The sequence below is a fragment of the Stegostoma tigrinum genome, chromosome 12 (genome assembly GCF_030684315.1).
Source record: "Stegostoma tigrinum isolate sSteTig4 chromosome 12, sSteTig4.hap1, whole genome shotgun sequence".
Taxonomy (NCBI): domain Eukaryota; kingdom Metazoa; phylum Chordata; class Chondrichthyes; order Orectolobiformes; family Stegostomatidae; genus Stegostoma; species Stegostoma tigrinum.
Genome location: NC_081365.1, coordinates 21,314,454 through 21,335,009, shown reverse-complemented (window position 1 = coordinate 21,335,009; position 20,556 = coordinate 21,314,454). Strand labels below are relative to the sequence as shown.

The 20,556-nt window shown below is 43.8% G+C and overlaps 1 protein-coding gene across 5 annotated transcripts in view; it reads right to left on the bottom strand.

Moving 5' to 3' along the window:
- The window catches only part of mrps6 (mitochondrial ribosomal protein S6), a 108,222-nt gene that overhangs the window by 45,966 nt on the left and 41,700 nt on the right, over positions 1–20,556 (bottom strand). The gene's annotated exons all lie outside the window — the stretch shown is intronic.

The following is a 20,556-nucleotide window of genomic DNA, read 5'->3' as shown; positions in this document are numbered from 1 at the left end:
TTAACAATACACTCCTTGATAATTTATCTTCTTTACATGGGGTCAAAATCAATTTGATTCTTCTGGCAGGTACCAATAATCTACCTTCAAAATCCCAGTTACTTTTTCCAGTACTCATATCATCTAACATATTAGAATGACTTCAATCTTTAACAAGCGTATCAGTATCAGACTCAAAATTAGACCCATGAAGACATCTCAGTTTGCTTTGAATAGACAACAAGCACGTATTTGTTTTTTAATGTAAGAAGAGACCATCTCATCAATCAGGCTCATGCACTCCTACATGGAAACTGGAGTAGGCTACTCAGTCTGGTCTTTCAGTTTGGTCATGGCTGACTTTCAATGCTGCTTTCCCATATCATCTCTATATTCATTTATGTTATTAGTCTCCAGGCATCAACATACTACTGCGTCCTTTCCACATAAGCAATGAGGGAAAGATTCATCTAAAAATCAAAACCATTTATCATCTCAAATATTTGGCAGATTATTCCACTGAATGTTACACCCCTGGCCGGGGGGAGGTGGGGGGGGGGGTCAACTGCCCCACCAACATTCCATCAAGATATCGTGCCCCATTTCCCATTAATGCCAGAGAGTTCCAACACTGGAAAACAGCAGCCCAGGATTCTGAACGAGAGGAGATTTTTGCAGATTCGGGGTTTTAAATACACTTAGCCATGCGAGCGAGGAGCAGGTTTTGGCCACTCCACCTATCTTTTTTTCTCTCCATCTTCGGTCCGCCTCCCCCTCTCTCCCTATTTATTCCAGAACCCTCACCCCATCCCCCTCTCTGAAGGGTCTAGGCCCGAAACGTCAGCTTTTGTGCTCCTAAGATGCTGCTGGGCCTGCTGTGTTCATCCAGCCTCACATTTTATTATTTTGGCCATTTAACCCTGCTTTGCCACTTAAGATGGAGGCTGATCTGATTACCCTAAGTAAAGACCAAAAGAACTGCAGATATTGTAAATCAGGAACAAAAAAAGTTGCTGGAAAAACTCAGCAAGTCTGGCAGCATCTGTGGAGGAGAAAACAGAGTTAACATTTCGAGTCCCATGACCCTTCCTGATTACGCTACATTTCTGCCTACCTGATGATCTAAGCCCTTATCACCTGTACACATGGACAGGGGTAGGTCATTCAACCCCTCAAGCCAGTTTCACCATACAATGAGATCATACCTGATCTACAGCCTAACTCCATATACCTGTCTTTGGCCCATATCCATTAATTGCATACATGTACAATGGACGGATGGTCCTGAATGTTTTACCTAGTCAAAAACCCAAGAATTTCTACTTGCTTGCAGGCTATAACTCATTCTTGTCATAACATTACTTTCCACATCTTACTCAGGGACTATCATGCCCTATTGAATATTTGTAGTGATCCTTTCTGAACAGTTAAGCATCAACTTTTGCATGTTATGTTTTATGAAAGGAAATCATGTTTGCATAATCTAAAGTCCTTCAAGGAAATTTTAAAAAGAAAGGAACAGATGAAGAGGAAACTGTGGATATAGGGAACATGGATTTCCCAAAGGTATCTGACAAGGTCCTACAAAGGCTACAATGCGAAGTAAGAACTATGGTGTAAGAGGACAACATATTATCATGGACCGATTAACTAAGAAGCAGCAGTGTGGGGATAACAAGACACTTCTAGGTGAATAAACAGTAACTAATGGAGTGCCACAGGGATCAATGTTTGGATCTCAGTTACCCATCTAAATGAAGGACTTAGAAAAATGGATCAAATATGCGGCTGCTAAATTTGCTGATAATAAATAATAGGTAAGAAAGTGCAAAGAATTTACAAAATGAATTTCTAATGGTTAAGTGAGTAGCAAAACAATTAGTGGGTGGTTTGTGATGTGGGGAAAATGGAAATTTATCCACTTTGGCAGGAAGTACAGAAAAGCAGCATCTCTGAGACTTCGCTCTCCTTCCTGGACCCCTCTGTCTCCATCTCTGGCATCCACCTGGAAACCGATGTCCATTTTAAGCCGACCAACTCCCACAACTACCTGGAATATTCCTCCTCTCACCCACCTTCCTATAAAAAGGCCATCCCCTATTCCCAATTCCTTTACCTCTGTCCCCGAGATGAGGCATTCCACTCCCAAACATCCCAGATGTGCTTTTTTCAAGAACCACAACTTACCCTCCACAGTGATTGAAAATGCCCTCAGCCGTGTCTCCCACATTTACAACTCATCCCTCACACCCCTATCCATAATAATAACCAAAACAGAAACCCCCTCGTCCTCATGTACCACCCCACCAACCTCCAAATCCAACGCATCATTCTCCGACATTTCCGACATCTGCAATCTGACCCAACTACCAAAGACATTTTTCCCTCCCCACCCTTGTGCGCTTTCTGGAAGGACCACTCTTTCTGCAACTCTTCTGATGCTGCCTGGCCTGCTGTGTTCCTCCAGCTTCACACAGTGTTATCTATATAGATAAGAAGATTTCTTTTTTCTCCAGAAGGATTGGAAGCCTGTGGAGCTGTCTTTCCTAGACAGTATGAGGGCGGGTTGACTGAACATTTCCAAGGCTTAATTAGATAGACTCTTGACTGACAACAGAATAAAAGGGTGATGGGTTAGACAGGAAAGTGGAGTTGAGACCAGGTTAAGATCAGCCATGAGCTTATTAAAATGAAGAAAGTGGCAATGAGAGGCCAAATGGTCTACTTCTGCCTTAATTCATATGCATGTTTGCATTACTCGCTGATAACTGATCATTTTTTTCAGTCTTATGTTGATTAGCAATAAATGACAAGGACATGTATCCTGATATGTCATGAACAATGCAGCAGTAAGTTAAAGTCGCCTGAAATTACTGAATGAACAAACACCATTATTTTTCTCCTGCATCATTAAATGAATTTGCTTCTGTTAATTCTGTTTATTGTTCCATATTCTAATAAGCATGATACTTATCTGTATTACAGCCCATCTCCCTTTCCAGAGCACATTCTCTGTGTTGGTTCAGATTTTAATAAATGCTGAATATTCAACAGCTTCATAATTTACCCCATTAATAAACAGCAAAAATACTTGTAATCATTTATGAATGGTGAGAACAAGAAGAACACAGATTAAAAGTCCTGTAGAGAGACAATAGCAAGTGCCTTATGCCCACCAACTTTTCTATGATCTGTTTCCTCATTCCCATAGCCAAGTGAACACTAAACTTGCACAGTTAATTGTTCATTAGTTCCACAAACATTGAAACTTTTTTAAAAAGTGAAACCTTACAAAAATGCTAAATAACTCTTCATTCGCTATTTGTTACCTCCTCAAAGAATTCTTGTAGATTAATGGCGCCTGACCCACGTCTTTAAATCTGATTTAATTGTTTATAGCCGATGGGCTCTCAGATGAGAAATGATAGCACCCTACGTAGCATTTTCTTACTGCATATTTCGGATGAACTGATGCCTACCTTCCAGGTTTGTATTTCATTTCTCTGAATATTGGTTAACATTTCCTATACCTTTTCAGGGGAGGTGAATGCCATTGATAAACTAGCATTTGTGCCCCATTAGAGTGTCTCTAAGAAAGTGCAGGTGAGCCAAATCTTGGCCGACTGCCATCAACGTGGTGTAAGTATATCCATAGATCCATTAGGGGGTAAGTTTCAGGTACTGAACTCAGTAACAATGTGAATACAGTTCCAAATCAAGAGATTTAAAGGGATACTCCCCATTCATCTGTAATGATAAGCATATGGACATACATGGAATAGTGTAGGTTAGATGGGCTTGAGATCGGTATGACAGGTCGGCACAACATCGAGGGCCGAAGGGCCTGTACTGTGCTGTAATGTTCTATGTTCTATGATTGCAGCCGTACTCAACAAGCCCAACACAGGACAACAGCTAACTTGTTCAGCACCCCATCCCCCACCAGAAACAAACATTCACTTCCTCTACCATGGAACATCTTCAGGTGCTTCATCAATGACATTCTCTCCATCATAAGGTCAGAAGTGGGGATGTTTGCCAATGATTGCACAATGGTCAGCACCATTCACAACAGTGTTACCATCATTGAATCCCCCACTATCAACATCCAGGTGTTATCATTGACCAGAAACTCAACTGGGCTCACCACCTAAACATGGTGACTACAAGAGCAGGCCAGAAGCTGGGGATACTGCAGCATGCAACTCACCTCCTGGGTCCCCAAAGCCTGTCCTCCATCTGCAAGACACAAGTCAGGAATGTGATGAAATACTCCCCACTTGCCTGGATGAGTGCAGCCCCAACAATACAAGCTTGACACTATCCAGGAAAACAGCCCACTTGATTGGCACTACATCCACAAACATTCACTCCCTCCACAACCGACACTCAGTAGCAGCCGTGTGTATTATCTACAAGATGCGCTGCAGAAATTCACCTAAGATCCTCAGACAGCACCTTTGAAACTCATGACCATTTCCATCTAGAAGAACAAGGGCAGCTGACATATGGAAAACCACCATCTCAAAGTTCCCCTCCAAGCCACTCATTATCCCGACTTGGAAACATAACGTCGTTCTTTCACTGTCGCTGGGGCAAAATCCTGGAATTCCTTCCATAATAGCATTATGGGTCAACCGACAGTAGGAAGACTGCAGCAGTTCAAGAAGGCAGTTCACCACCAGCTGTTCAAGGGCAACTGGAGGTCAACTGTCCCCGGGCAACTGGGGATGGGCAATAAATGCTGCCTACCCAGTGATGCCCACATCCCACATATGAATTTAAAAGAAAAAAATCCTCCTAGGTGGCTAGCTGCTGGAAATCTCATAAGGTGGCCTAGACGAATCATCCGCGTGATACTCTTGGCTGAAGATTGTTGCAAATGCTTCAGCCTTGACTTTTGCACTAATGTACTGGCTCACACCTCATGGAGGGTGGGCTGATTGTGAAACCACTGAGGTCAGACAAGAAAGAATTTGTAGAGTACCTTCTCTGAAGTGCATTATCAAGGGTCTTTCAGGGGCATTTATTTTAAAATAACACCATCCCAAAAAATTACCAGATTTATTGAATTCATTTTCTCAATTTGCTACAACTACTGGGCTGTTACTCAAGCACTGTAACAACTGCATTTTACAATTCCAGTGGTTGTAATGCATGGCAAGCATAAAGAACTGTTTTTAGTGCCTTATTCACTCCCCTCTTCATTTGTAGAACATTTATACTCAGTTAGCTTGCAGAGATGGGTTGCAAAATGATGTGCAGTATTAGTAGCAAATACAGAAGAGTCTGTGAAATTCCATTATTTTAACCAAGTTACACTTTATGTTTTGTATGAAAACAGAAGATACAAGGAATGTAATCTGTTTCCTAATGATGCACAACATAATTTTAAATTGCATGTTTTGTTTGGTTTATTGATACAGAATTACAGATATTTGTTATCGAAGTCTAAACAAAAATAGCTGGATCTGAATTTTGACCAGTCTTTCCGTGAATCTATAAGCAACACAATGAATATCTATTTGCACCTAAAGGGAGCTCTGTGCTCTCTCTCATAACTATCTAATTTTTTAAACATGCTATCTGAAACATTCCATCATGCAACCAACTGGATTTATCTGCCTTTGGACCATCCCTTAACAATTTTGTTAGCAAAATATTAAAAACTGAGTGATAGATTTAACAACTGGTGCGGCATCAATTGCCATTTATAGAGAAAAGTTCCAAAATTTGCCACTGTGTACATAGGTGCTTCCTAAATTCATTTATGAATGGTAGATTACTTTTTAAGGCCATGCCAGTCATAAATTTCACAACCAATGATAGTTTTTTGGGAGAAGCTGAATAGATAAAGAAGAGCAAAACTTTCATGAAATCATACTTAAATTTCGAGGAATGCTTTCCTAATCCCTCCTCTTTACTGAGTAATCTGTGTACTGATTTGCGTAATCTCTCTTTATTACTGCACTGTTGAGTCTCAGAGATTTCCAGGATTTTGACCTCCCAACAGTGAAGGAATGACGACATAGGTCCAAGTCAGGATGATGTGCAGCTTTGAGGGGAACTTGCACATAACATTGCTCAAACTAGGTCTGCTGTCCTCCATTGTGTGATTTGAAAAATGGTTTTCAACTGAGCCTTAACAAATTACTACAGTGCATCTCGTATAATGGTACACATTACAATGACTGCATGCTCTTGAGTGAGTATTTAGGATGGTGGATAGAGTGCAAATCCTGCAGGCCACTTTACCTTCAGTGAGTATCGTTGGCGCGGCACTCAGTCAAGCAAATGGAGAGTACACTAACACATACCTGAGGAGTGAAATGGTGGAGAACTTTTGCGGAGTCAGGTAACAAGATAGTTGCTGCAGAATTCCCAACTTCTGATTTGGTCTTGTAGTATTTATGTGGCTAGCCTAGTTAAGTTTCTGAGATAATGGGAACTGCAGATGCTGGAGAATTCCAAGATAATAAAATGTGAGGCTGGATGAACACAGCAGGCCAAGCAGCATCTCAGGAGCACAAAAGCCGACGTTTCGGGCCTGGACCCTTCATCAGAGAGGGGGATGGGGAGAGGGAACTGGAATAAATAGGGAGAGAGGGGGAGGCGGACCGAAGATGGAGAGTAAAGATGATAGGTGGAGAGAGTAGAGGTGGGGAGGTAGGGAGGGGATAGGTCAGTCCAGGGAAGACGGACAGGTCAAGGAGGTGGGATGAGGTTAGTAGGTAGATGGGGGTGCGGCTTGGGGTGGGAGGAAGGGATGGGTGAGAGGAAGAACCGGTTAGGGAGGCAGAGACAGGTTGGACTGGTTTTGGGATGCAGTGGGTGGGGGGGGGTGAAAAAGAGCTGGGCTGGTTGTGTGGTGCAGTGGGGGGAGGGGACGAACTGGGCTGGTTTAGGGATGCAGTAGGGGAAGGGGAGATTTTGAAACTGGTGAAGTCCACATTGATACCATATGGCTGCAGGGTTCCCAGGCGGAATATGAGTTGCTGTTCCTGCAACCTTCGGGTGGCATCATTGTGGCAGTGCAGGAGGCCCATGATGGACATGTCATCTAGAGAATGGGAGGGGAGTGGAAATGGTTTGCGACTGGGAGGTGCAGTTATTTGTTGCGAACTGAGCGGAGGTGTTCTGCAAAGCGGTCTCCAAGCCTCCGCTTGGTTTCCCCAATGTAGTGGGAGCCACACCGGGTACAGTGGATGCAGTATACCACATTGGCAGATGTGCAGGTGAACCTCTGCTTGACGTGGAATGTCATCTTGGGGCCTGCGATAGGGGTGAGGGAGGAGGTGTGGGGGCAAGTGTAGCATTTCCTGCGGTTGCAGGGGAAGGTGCCGGGTGTGGTGGGGTTGGAGGGCAGTGTGGAGCGAACAAGGGAGTCACGGAGAGAGTGGTCTCTCCGGAAAGCAGACAGGGGTGGGGATGGAAAAATGTCTTGGGTGGTGGGGTCGGATTGTAAATGGCGGAAGTGTCGGAGGAAGTGTCCTCCGACACTTCCGCCATTTACAATCCGACCCCACCACCCAAGACATTTTTCCATCCCCACCCCTGTCTGCTGTCCGGGGAGACCACTCTCTCCGTGACTCCCTTGTTCGCTCCACACTGCCCTCCAACCCCACCACACCCGGCACCTTCCCCTGCAACCGCAGGAAATGCTACACTTGCCCCCACACCTCCTCCCTCACCCCTATCGCAGGCCCCAAGATGACATTCCACGTCAAGCAGAGGTTCACCTGCACATCTGCCAATGTGGTATACTGCATCCACTGTACCCGGTGTGGCTTCCTCTACATTGGGGAAACCAAGCGGAGGCTTGGAGACCGCTTTGCAGAACACCTCCGCTCAGTTCGCAACAAACAACTGCACCTCCCAGTCGCAAACCATTTCCACTCCCCCTCCCATTCTCTAGATGGCATGTCCATCATGGGCCTCCTGCACTGCCACAATGATGCCACCCGAAGGTTGCAGGAACAGCAATTCATATTCCGCTTGGAACCCTGCAGCCATATGGTATCAATGTGGACTTCACCAGTTTCAAAATCTCCCCTTCCCCTACTGCATCCCTAAACCAGCCCAGTTCGTCCCCTCCCCCCACTGCACCACACAACCAGCCCAGCTCTTCCCCCTCCCCCACCCACCGCATCCCAAAACCAGTCCAACCTGTCTCTGCCTCCCTAACCGGTTCTTCCTTTCACCCATCCCTTCCTCCCACCCCAAGCCGCACCTTCATCTACCTACTAACCTCATCCCACCTCCTTGACCTGTCCGTCTTCCCTGGACTGACCTATCCCCTCCCTACCTCCCCACCTACACTCTCTCCACCTATCTTCTTTACTCTCCATCTTCGGTCCACCTCCCCCTCTCTCCCTATTTATTCCAGTTCCCTCTCCCCATCCCCCTCTCTGATGAAGGGTCCAGGCCCGAAACGTCGGCTTTTGTGCTCCTGAGATGCTGCTTGGCCTGCTGTGTTCATCCAGCCTCACATTTTATTATCTAGTTAAGTTTCTGGTCACTATTAGTACCCAATATATTGATATTTAATGATTGCACCAATTAACAATTACATTCCTAGCTGTGCAGACCTTGCTGCTGGAAATGTGCATAACTGTAGTATGACAACTTCTTTATATTTTTCTTACATTCCATTACCCTATATAGCTAAAAATAGGGAAGTGATGTGTTCCTTATGACCCAAATCTTGTTGAACTAGAAACAGGGGCAGTTCATTGCTTAGAAAATATAATGTTCGACCCCTTTAAGCCCACATACTCACATTGGCCTACTTTAAAAACCAGTTGCCACAAATTTTTATGTTTCTATCTACACTGCCCACAATGCGGTCTATGCGTAATCATAAAGTTTGAATTTGCAGCCTTCAAACCCATTCCTGCCCCCCAAGACCCCGATAAGTATGGCGAGTAATCAAGCACATATTCTTGGAGGCTACATCATTAGCCCCAGTCAGTACTCCATTACTCAATAAATTTCCCAATCATGTCAAGCCAATTATTTCCTATAAGCTAAGTACCCAGAGCAAAAAAAGTGTTAAGTAGTACAAAAGGAAAAATGAAATCACCTGAGAAATTAAGCAAAAAGTGAAAATGTATATATTAACAGAAATGAGTTCTTTTTAAATTTACATCATGTTCCATCCAAATTCAAGACGAATTTAAAAATAAGATGATGAATAGATTAAGTCTTTTGAATATTTTAAGAGAATGACAAAATTTCATTAAACCAGACTTGATCTGTATTTTGTTACAATAGCAAACAATTTTTGCATTGAATATATATCAGCATCTGAGAAATGCAAATGAAATGTGATGGGAATGCATTGCAAACCTCATTAAATTAAGTAGCAGATTTAGGCAAGTTGTGAGAAACAGAAGTTACCAGAAGACTTAATTTAGACAATAGGAGGTTATTCACTAGCAGTTTGCCAAATACTTGCAAACCACTACTTCATTTGTCAGTCAGCTCTCTCCCCCCCAATTTCTACAATACCCAATATAGGAATGAGGACTGCAAACTCTGTAGAATCGCCTCATCTTCAAAAATGGACATTTTAAGTGATTGCAGAACTGAGGGAAAGGAGGTTGAAAAGCATAAGATCATGTGATGAAACCGCCAGAATATGTTGAGTCGGTAACCTACATGCAGTACAATAGCTTTGAATTCTAAGTTAATATGATTCAGTAAAAATATTTCTTCCGAAGTTAGGAACAGCATAACATTTGAGCGTGTTTCAACATTCAATGAGATTATGGCCAATCTACAAGCCTGACTACACATATCATTTTGCAGATGACATAAAACTTGGGAATGTTTAACCAAGAAAGGTAGAAAGGGTAGTTTTTGGAAAAAGAAAAAAAAATTTGACAAAGAAAATGCCAAAAAATGCTTAAGCATCACCCCACATCTATCAATACTTCAACTTAAATCTAAAATATTAAATTTGTCTGCCTTCCAGAGAGACCGCTCTCTCCACGACTCCCTTGTCCTTTCACACTTCCCTCCAACCTCACCACACCCAGCACTTGCCCCTGCACCACAGGAAGTGCTACACTTGCCCCCACACCACCTCCCTCACCCACATCCCAGGCCCCAAGATGACTTTCCACATCAAGCAGATGTTCACCTGCACATCCACCAGTGTGGTATACTGCATCTGCTGTACACGGTGTGGCTTCCTCTACATTGGGAAAACCAAGCGGAGGCTTGGGGACTGCTTTGCAGAACACCTCCGCTCGGTTCACAATAAACAACTGCATCTCTCAGTTGCAAACCATTTCAACTCCACCTCCCATTCCTTAGATGTCCATCCTGGGCCTCCTGCAGTGCCACAATGATGCCACCCGTAGGTTGCTGGAACAGCAACTCCTATCCTGCTTGGGAACCCTGCGGCCCAATAGTATCAATGTGGATTTCACCAGCTTCAAAATCTCCCCTCCCCCCATTGCATCCCAAAACCAGCCCAGCTTGTCCCCGCCTGCCTAACCCATTCTTCCTCTCACCTATCCCCTCCTCCCACCTCAAGCCACACCTGCATTTCCTGCCTACTAACCTCATCCCACCCCCTTCATCTGTCCATTCTCCCTGGACTGACCTATACCCTCCCTATCTTCTCCTCTATCCATTTTCAGTCTGCCTCCCCCTCTCTCCCTATTTATTTCAGAATACTCTCCCCATCCCTCATTTCTGATGAAGGGTCTAGGCCCGAAACGTCAGCTTTTGTGCTCCTAAGATGCTGCTTGGCCTGCTGTGTTTATCCAGCCCCACACTTTGTTATCTTGGATTCTCCAGCATCTGCAGTTCCCATTATCTCTCTGTCCCATTTTCCAGCCATTACCTGATAACATCTGTCCCCAATCAACTTTGGAAACTTCTTACCTAATACAGTCAGAATTGGTCTTCTTCTGGTTTATAGAATTCATCATAGGATCCCTACAGCGTGCAGGCTGGCCATTCAGCCCAAGTTCACACTGACTATCTGAAGAGCATTCCCACCCAGAACCATCCCCTACGCCACATTTCTCACCCTAGACACTTTGGGCAATTTAGCATAGCCTAACGTGCACATCCTTGGGCTGTGGGAAGAAACCCAGTCAGACGTGGGGAGAACATGCAAACTTCACAGTCACCTGAGGCTGGAATTGAACTAGTATCCCTGGCACTGAGGCAGCAGTGCTAACCACTAAGCCACTGTGCCATCCCCCATTTAGAACTTTAAGTTTTAGATCAGTCTACCCTTTCTATCGCTATTTTAAAACTAATAGAATTATGGTCACTGGCCCCAAAACGTGCTTCCCTACTGACACCTTACTCACCTGCCCTGCCTTATTTCCCCAAGAGTAGGTCAAGTTTTGCATCTTGTCTTGCAGGTACATCCTACTGAATCAGAAAATTTTTTTTTGTGCACAGTTGGATTCCTCTCCAGCCAAGCCCTAAAGACTATGGCAGCCCCAGTCTATGTTTGGAAAATTACAACCCCAACCATAACCACCCTATTTCTGACAGGGAGCAGAGACCACCTTACAAATTTGTTTTGCAATCTACTGCTGCCAACTGGGGAGTCCATAGTACAATCCCAATCAGGTGATCATCCCTTTCTTATTTCGTAGTTCCACCCAAACTTCCCTGGGCGTATTCCCCGGAATATCTTAAGTACAGCAGTAACGATATTCTTAAATCGCCCGCCCCCCTCCTCTCTTGCTCCCCTTTCTATTCTTCCTATAATCATCTATACCTTGGAACATTATAAGCTGCCAGTCCTGTCCATCCCTGAGCCACGTCTTTATAATTGCTATGATACTTCAATCCCATGTTCCCAACCATGCCTCAGTTCACCTGCCTTTCTTGTTAGGCCTCTTGCATTGAAATAAATGCAGTTACATTTATCAGTCCTCCTTAATTCTCTGCTTTGTTCCTGCTTGCCTGACTGTTTGGCTTACCCCTTTTTCCAACTGTGCCAGTCTCAGGCTGCATTATTTCCTCACTATCCCTCTTTGGGTTCCACCCAAACTCCACCTTACTACTTTAAATCCTCCCAAACAGCTCTAGTAAATCTCCCCACAGTATATTAAGTCTCCTTCCAATTCAGGTGCAATCCGTCCTTCCTATACAGTCACTACTACCCCAGAAGACATTCCAATGATCCAAAAATGTGAATCCTTTTCCGCTGCACCAGCTCCTCAGCAACTCATTCATCTGCTCTATCCTCCTATTCCTATCCTCACTAGCATGTGGCACCAGGAGTAATCTGGGTATTACCACTCTCAAGGACCTACTTTTTAAATTCCTGCCTAACTCCCCATATTATTTTCTCTGCTTATTTCTTAGTTCCAATGTGTATAACCTCCTCCTGCTGGTCCCTCTCCGCATTGGAGAATATTCTGCACAGTCTCTGAGATGTCCTTGATCCTGGCACCAGGGAGGGGAAACACAATTCTGATGCCTCACTGTTGGCCACAGAAACATGTGTCTCTTCATGGGTTATGCAGAACATTCCTTGCTCTGATCCAATTCGGCCCCCATCAATAACTCCGATATATCGATGGTGCTTCCCTCTCATCTGGAATTGGGAAAGTTCATCAGTTTCATTTCCAATTTCCACCCTGCCCTCACTTTCACCTTGTCTATCTCTGACTCCTTCCTTCCCTTCCTCAACATCTGTTTCTATTCTGGGGATAGGCTAGCCACTAATATCCACTACAAACCCATTGACTCCCACAGCTACGTGGGCCATACACCCTCACACCCAGGTTCTATGAAGACACTATCCCATTCTCTCAGTTCCTCCATCTTTGTTGCATATATTCAGACGAGCCAACTTCGACAAGGCAGCCTCCAAAATGTCCACCTTTTTCCTCAACAGAGGATTCCCTAGCACCACTGGTCAACAGGTCCCTCAACTGGGTCCAACCCATCTCCCACACTTCCATTCTCACCCCTTCTCTTTCCTCCCACAACAGCAATTGGGTTCCCCCTAATTACCTACCATCCCATCAGCATCAACACCAATTATGTCACCTCCAATGAGATGCCACCCCCAGACATACAACCCCCTCCCTTCCCTTGTCTGCCTTCTGCAGGGACCATTCCTGCATCCACACTTCCTTCACCCCCAACATCAAAACCCACCACCCCCCACCAACAGCAACTTCTCCTGTAACCAGAAAAGGCGCAACACCTGCCCATTTATCTCCTCCCTTCCCAGTATCCAAGGGCCCAAAACATACCTTCCAGGTGAAGCAACATATCACCAGCACTTCCCAGAATCTAGTCTACTGCATTCACTGCTCACAACATGGTCTCCTCTACACTGGGGAAACGAAGCACACACTGGATGACCGCTTTGCAGAATCTCTATGCTCTGCGCATAATAGAAGACTCTGAGCTTCCAGTTTCCTGCCATGTTAAAACATCACATTAAACACCACCCTGTTCCCTGGCCAACATTGGTCTCTGGCTTAGAACATAGAACATAGAACAGTACAGCACAGAACAGGCCCTTCAGCCCACAATGTTGTGCCGACCATTGATCCTCATGGATGCACCCTCAAATTTCTGTGACCATATGCATGTCCAGCAGTCTCTTAAATGACCCCAATGACCTTGCTTCCACAACTGCTGCTGGCAACGCATTCCATGCTCTCACAACTCTCTGCGTAAAGAACCTGCCTCTGACATCCCCTCTATACTTTCCACCAACCAGCTTAAAACTATGACCCCTCGTGCTAGCCATTTCTGCCCTGGGAAATAGTCTCTGGCTATCGACTCTATCTATGCCTCTCATTATCTTGTATACCTCAATTAGGTCCCCTCTCCTCCTCCTTTTCTCCAATGAAAAGAGACCGAGCTCAGTCAACCTCTCTTCATAAGATAAGCCCTCCAGTCCAGGCAGCATCCTGGTAAACCTCCTCTGAACCCTCTCCAAAGCATCCACATCTTTCCTATAATAGGGCGCCCAGAACTGGACGCAGTATTCCAAGTGCGGTCTAACCAAAGTTTTATAGAGCTGCAACAAGATCTCACGACTCTTAAACTCAATCCCCCTGTTAATGAAAGCCAAAACACCATATGCTTTCTTAACAACCCTGTCCACTTGGGTGGCCATTTTAAGGGATCTATGTATCTGCACACCAAGATCCCTCTGTTCCTCCACGCTGCCAAGAATCCTATCCTTAATCCTGTACTCAGCTTTCAAATTCGACCTTCCAAAATGCATCACCTCGCATTTATCCAGGTTGAACTCCATCTGCCACCTCTCAGCCCATCTCTGCATCCTGTCAATGTCCCGCTGCAGCCTACAACAGCCCTCTACACTGTCAACGACACCTCCGACCTTTGTGTCGTCTGCAAACTTGCTGACCCATCCTTCAATTCCCTCGTCCAAGTCATTAATAAAAATTACAAACAGTAGAGGCCCAAGGACAGAGCCCTGTGGAACCCCACTCACCACTGACTTCCAGGCAGAATATTTTCCTTCTACTACCACACGCTGTCTTCTGTTGGCCAGCCAATTCTGTATCCAAGCAGCTAAGTTCCCCTGTATCCCATTCCTCCTGACCTTCTGAATGAGCCTTCCATGGGGAACCTTATCAAATGCCTTACTGAAGTCCATATACACCACATCCACAGCTCGACCCTCATCAACCTTACTAGTCACATCCTCAAAAAACTCGATAAGGTTTGTAAGGCATGACCTACCCCTCACAAAGCCGTGTTGACTGTATTTGATCAAGCCATGCTCTTCCAGATGGTCATAAATCTTATCCCTCAGAATCCTTTCTAACACCTTGCAGACGACAGACGTGAGACTTACCGGTCTATAATTGCCGGGGATTTCCCTATTTCCTTTCTTGAAGAGAGGAATTACATTTGCCTCTCTCCAGTCCTCAGGTACGACTCCAGTGGAGAGCGAGGATGCAAAGATCTTCGCAAGTGGCGAAGCAATTGCATTTCTCGCTTCCCAAAGCAGCCGAGGACAAATCTGATCCGGGCCTGGCGACTTGTCAATCTTAATGTTTGACAAAATTTTCAGTACATCAGCTTCCTCTATCTCTATCCATTCCAGCATGCACACCTGCTCTTCAAAGGTTTCATTCACTACACAGTTCGATTCTTTCGTAAAGACAGAAGCAAAAAACTCATTTAGGGCTTCCCCTACCTCCTCAGGCTCCACACACAAGTTCCCTATGCTATCCCTGATCGGCCCTACTCTTTCTTTGACCATTCTCTTATTCCTCACGTAAGTGTAAAATGCCTTTGTGTTTTCCCGGATTCCTTCTGCCAAGCCTTTCTCGTGCCCCCTCCTGGCTCTCCTCAGACCATTTTTGAGCTCCTTCCTTGCCTGCATGTAATCCTCTCTAGCTGAACTTGACCCTAGCTTCCTCCACCTTATGTAAGCTACCTTCTTCCTTTTCACTAGAAGCTCCACCGCTCTCGTCATCCAAGGTTCCTTTATCTTACCCCTTCTTGCCTGTCTCAGAGGGACATATTTACTCATCACTCCCAACAACTGTTCCTTAAACCATCTCCACATGTCTATAGTTCCCTTACCATGGAACAACTGCTCCCAGTCCATGCTTCCTAACTCGTGTCTAATCGCATCATAGTTTTCTCTTCCCCAATTAAATATCCTCCCATTCTGCCTAATCCTCTCCTTCTCCATAGCTATGTAGAATGAGAGTGTGTTATGGTCACTATCACCAAAATGCTCTCCCACCACAAGATCTGATACCTGCCCCGGCTCGTTTCCGAGCACCAAGTCTAGAATGGCCTCTCCCCTCGTCGGCCTGTCAACGTACTGCGTTAGGAAACCCTCCTGAACACACCTTACAAAAACAGCTCCATTCAAATCTTCTGCTCGAAGGAGGTTCCAATCAATATTAGGAAAGTTAAAGTCACCCATTACAACAACCCTACTGCGTCCACACTTTTCCAGCACAAGCTGGAAGAACACCACCTCATTTTCCACTTGAGGACCCTGCAGCCCTCCAGACTCAATATTGGAGTTCAATAATTTTAGGGCCTTAACTGTCTCATGTCCTTGCCCCCTGCTCACACACCAGGCCTTCTTATTACATAGTTTGCCATTACACAGTGCCTATTGTTAGTCACTAACAATCCCCATTAAGAGCTATTCACCCTCCTAGCCAAGTGATTATCATCTTCACCCCCAAAACCTCCCACAGCCCTAGGGCACCTTCCCCTGTAACCGGCAAAGGTGCAACACCTGCACATTCACCTCCTCCCTCCCCAGAGTCCTAGGGCCCAAACATACCTTCCAGGTGAAGCAACACTTCACCTGCACTTCCAAGAATCTAGTCACCTGCATTCATTGCTCACAATGCGGTCTCCTCTACATTGGGGAAATGAAGCATAGACTTGCGACTGCTTCATAGAACATTTACATTCCGCTCGCACAAAAGACTACCTGTTGCCTGCCACTTCAACACACCACCTTGCTCCCTGACCAACATCTCTGTCTCTGACTTGCTAGTGTTCCAGTGAAGCGTAGCGCAAGCTAGAGGAGCAACACCTCATTTTCCATTTGGAAACCCTACAGCCCTCTGGACTCAATACGGAGTTCAATAATTTTAGGGCCTAAAGTCTCCCACGTCCCAGCCTCCCACCCCACGCACCAGGCCTGGTCACCACATAGCCTGCCATTACACACCCCCTGTTGTTCATCCTTAACAGTCCCCATTAACCACTACTCACCCTCCCAGCCTGATTGTTAGCATCTCCTTTGTCTGTCCAACTGTCTCTCTCTCTCTCTCTCTAGGCTCTATCCAATTGTTTACTCCCTATTTTCGGCATACAAATTGATGTTTTCCCAGCCGTCAGTTCTGAGGAAGGGTCACCGGAACCGAAACGTTAACTGTTTTCTCCTTCGCAGATGCTGCCAGACCCGCTGCGTTTTTTCAGCAACTTTGTTTCTCTTCCTGATTTACAGCATCTGCCATTGTTTTTCGTTTTTATGGGCCTATTAGTGCTGTTGAAATTGGTATACCAACGACAACTACCACACAACTCAATCATGAGGCTGTGAAGTAGTCATGGGCTGGCTCTGGAATGCTTTAAAGAAAAGCAACTGAAAACAGATAGAGTAACTATAGTAGTCAATAAGTTCACCATTCAATCCCTGGCCATTCAAGCAGATCACAAATGATCACTTAACTTCAAAGCCTTGTCCCCATACTAACCCCATTTCCCCAAATGTCATTAGTATCTATCAATTTCTATCTTTAACATGCTCATCATTGAATTGCCACAGCCCTGAGGAGCAGAGACTTCAAAGGTTACACTACCCTCTAAATTAACAAATTCCCCATCTCAGTCTTAAACAATCTAACAGGCTCAAAAATGGGCTAAACAGCCTCTTCCTGCCCCTGTTTTCTACTCCTCATACCCGAGAGTAATCCAATGGTTCTAGACTTACTAACTAAGGGATACATCCCATCTACATCCAACCAGGCACACCATAAGAACTTAAGCTGCAATTAGATCAGCTCTTACTTTTTAAAACCCATAGAAAACATAGTTTGAAGGAACTGGGCCTATCTTCATGAATCAAACTGATTGAACTGACAAACTGAAGCACGGTAAAACTGAAATCAGGACCAGATCACACAAATGCTAAAAAGTCAGTGTTGAACAGGCTGCGCCAGTGAAAATAATGGCAAATTGAGACACAAAGTATTGCAACTAATCATGTCTAACACACAAACATTCAATTCAAAACAAAGTAGTAACACAGCAAGGCGCTCAAAAGCTGTCAAAGATCAAGCAAAAATCAGAGGAAACAAAAATATTCAGAGCACCAATTAAATGTTTGGTCAAAAGAAACTGGGTCTTAAGAGGGATATAGAAAAGCAGTAACTTTTCTAATAAAAAAAGGGAGATACCTTCTACAATCCCATTTGTGTTCCATATGTGCAAACTGTGATTAAATTAGGAGCTGAGATACTAAAGGTGAAGACAAGTTGAATCAAGTTTGAACTAGATCGCACGGCCAGAAAAATGGAGGCAGACTAGTTCAGGAGGGACTTAAATATCAAGAGGATATGTTATTTTACAGTGGATACATTAAGGGAAGGCAATTTGATCAGCAAGAGAGAGGCTGGTGCAGAGTTTTAGATGTGTGGAAGTTCAGGCAAGATGGAGGATCCACCAGCAGAACATGCAAGTTTTCTACTTGAGCAGAGCATGAAGGAAGTGGTATGTAGTCTTTATGAAGTAGGCAGAATATAGATGGGGAAGATAACAGAGCAACAATCAAGGGTGAAGATGCCATTGTTGAAAATTCTTTGGCTAAAGTTGAGAAAATTGAATTAAATCAGAGTAATCCAGCTGAAATGGAGAACAGGAAGAAGTAGGCAACCCCAAAGGGCAAGCAAAGTTTCAAGAAACAACAGAATGCCTTTTTAACTTGTTAAGATGACTTTAAACAATAACAAAGGGAATTTTTTTTGCATGGATCTAGACAAAAATTAGTACAGATTTGCAGCAACAAAGCATTCAAGAACTTCAAGAGAAACTAAAAAAAAGACTAAACATATACAAAAAATGATAAACACTTGTGGATTACATTTTTTTTTGGAAAAGCTTGGTACTTTCAAAACTGCCAATACAAAACTAACAAATGAAGTCTTTGCAGATCCATTGTTGAGAAGAAAATTGCCACAGCAGACATGACAGAAGACAAACCATGGAACTAGAGAGAAAATGCTTCAATCATTAGAAATTAAATTATTCCACGTACTGACAAATTCTAATCTGATTTTCCTTCCCTGTTTAAAAGGTTAAGATAATTCTACAGTGGAACTAAAGTTTAAAATTTTTAGTAACACTCAATTTAGCATATCATTCATTTGCTGCACACCTCAATCTTAAAAAGTAATTCAAAAAGTTGTGGTAACAACTTGTTTGAGCAACAAGCAGTTACCCTTATGAAAACGTCACTTCCAATGTTGCATTAAATTTGCATATTAAACAACATCCTAACTGCTCAATTGATGGTCAATAACACCACAGATGGTCGCCAAATCCCCAAATGGGACCAACCATCTCTCACCGCTTTTTAAAAACAAGTATTCTTGGTATGCTCTGCGCACCGTTTCCATGATCACATAGCCATGACTTAAATATAAAGTGTAGAAACTAAAAATCATATTTGTACTTCCAAAATTCATCTATTAGCAGGAGACCTGCTGACTACACCTTTGTAAGTTCTACAAATCCAATTTTCCACTGCAAATTAACACTGAAGGTTTGATTTATTGTCACATGCACTGATAGTGAAAAGTATTGCTTTGCTTGCTCTCCAGAGAAGTCATCCCTCATGTACAGGAGGGTAATAACAGAATATTACAACTACAGAAAATGTGCAGAAGCAGTTTAATTCTTTATATATGAGAGGTCCATTCACAAGTCTCATAACAGCAGGAAGGTGGTGTTCTAGAATCTGTTGGTGTGTTTTCAAACTTTCATACATTCTGCCCAATGGGAAAGATGTTTGATTAAGTTGGTTGCTTTCAAGGCATCAGGAAGTCGTCATGGAGTCAAAAAGGAAGAAAGGCAGGTTTGTGTAATAAAGTTTATGTGATGAGGTAGTCTTTAAAATTACCGGCTTTGAGAAAAAGAGTGGATACAATGACAATACTTTCTCCTATAGAGAAGGGCATAACTGTAGTAATCACTAGGAATAGAGAAGAAATGTTTTCTACATGAGTGTTAAAAGTATTGAATCTGCTAACAAAGGGAGGTGGCTGACACATATTTGTCTAAGTGTCAAATGACTGCTCAAGGCAAAGCTAGATAAACATTGGAGGAAAACAAATACATCACATACTCAAATTCTGGATCAGAAGCCCAAATAATGTTGAAGAAACTACAAAATGGAGGTCAAAGTTCACCCTTTTCAAATTGTTCCCTGCACTAGCATAAAAGACCCAAACACTGACACAGATAGCATCCAGTCCCTCTCTTCCCCTACGCATTCTCACACTCTCTCTCTGGGCCATGGTCTCCTGTTGCATACAGAATGTTATGCACAGAGGCACATGCCAAGCTTGGTTGAAACAGCTGCATGTTTAATTCATCCCATTGATTAATACAAAATAAAAACTTGTTCAGAAGCTCTCCATTTTCCTTAATCTGGCCCAACCATAAACCTCGCAGCGATGCCACTACCACTGAACTGTGGCCAGACAAAGTTAAATGACATCGCTCTGGTGATGCAGAATGACTTGGGACCCAACATATGGATCAATAATGTATTATTTTCTCCACGTACTTAAAATAAGAGCGTCATACTTCTAATGTAAAGTAGCATAACACACAGACTCTAATGATTATATACAAGAACATTGCTGCTTTTAAGTTTTTTATTTAGGTATCTGGGGTCACATTACACATTGTATTGAATTTAATGGAAAATAGTTTAGTTTCTGCTGGAAGAGATCATGATCTCAGTAAATTTAGACAAGGAAAGATAGGAGGTGTGGACAGGTGGTTTTTTGTGTGGTGCAAGAATTGACTTGGATGATTAAACCAAATGGCTAT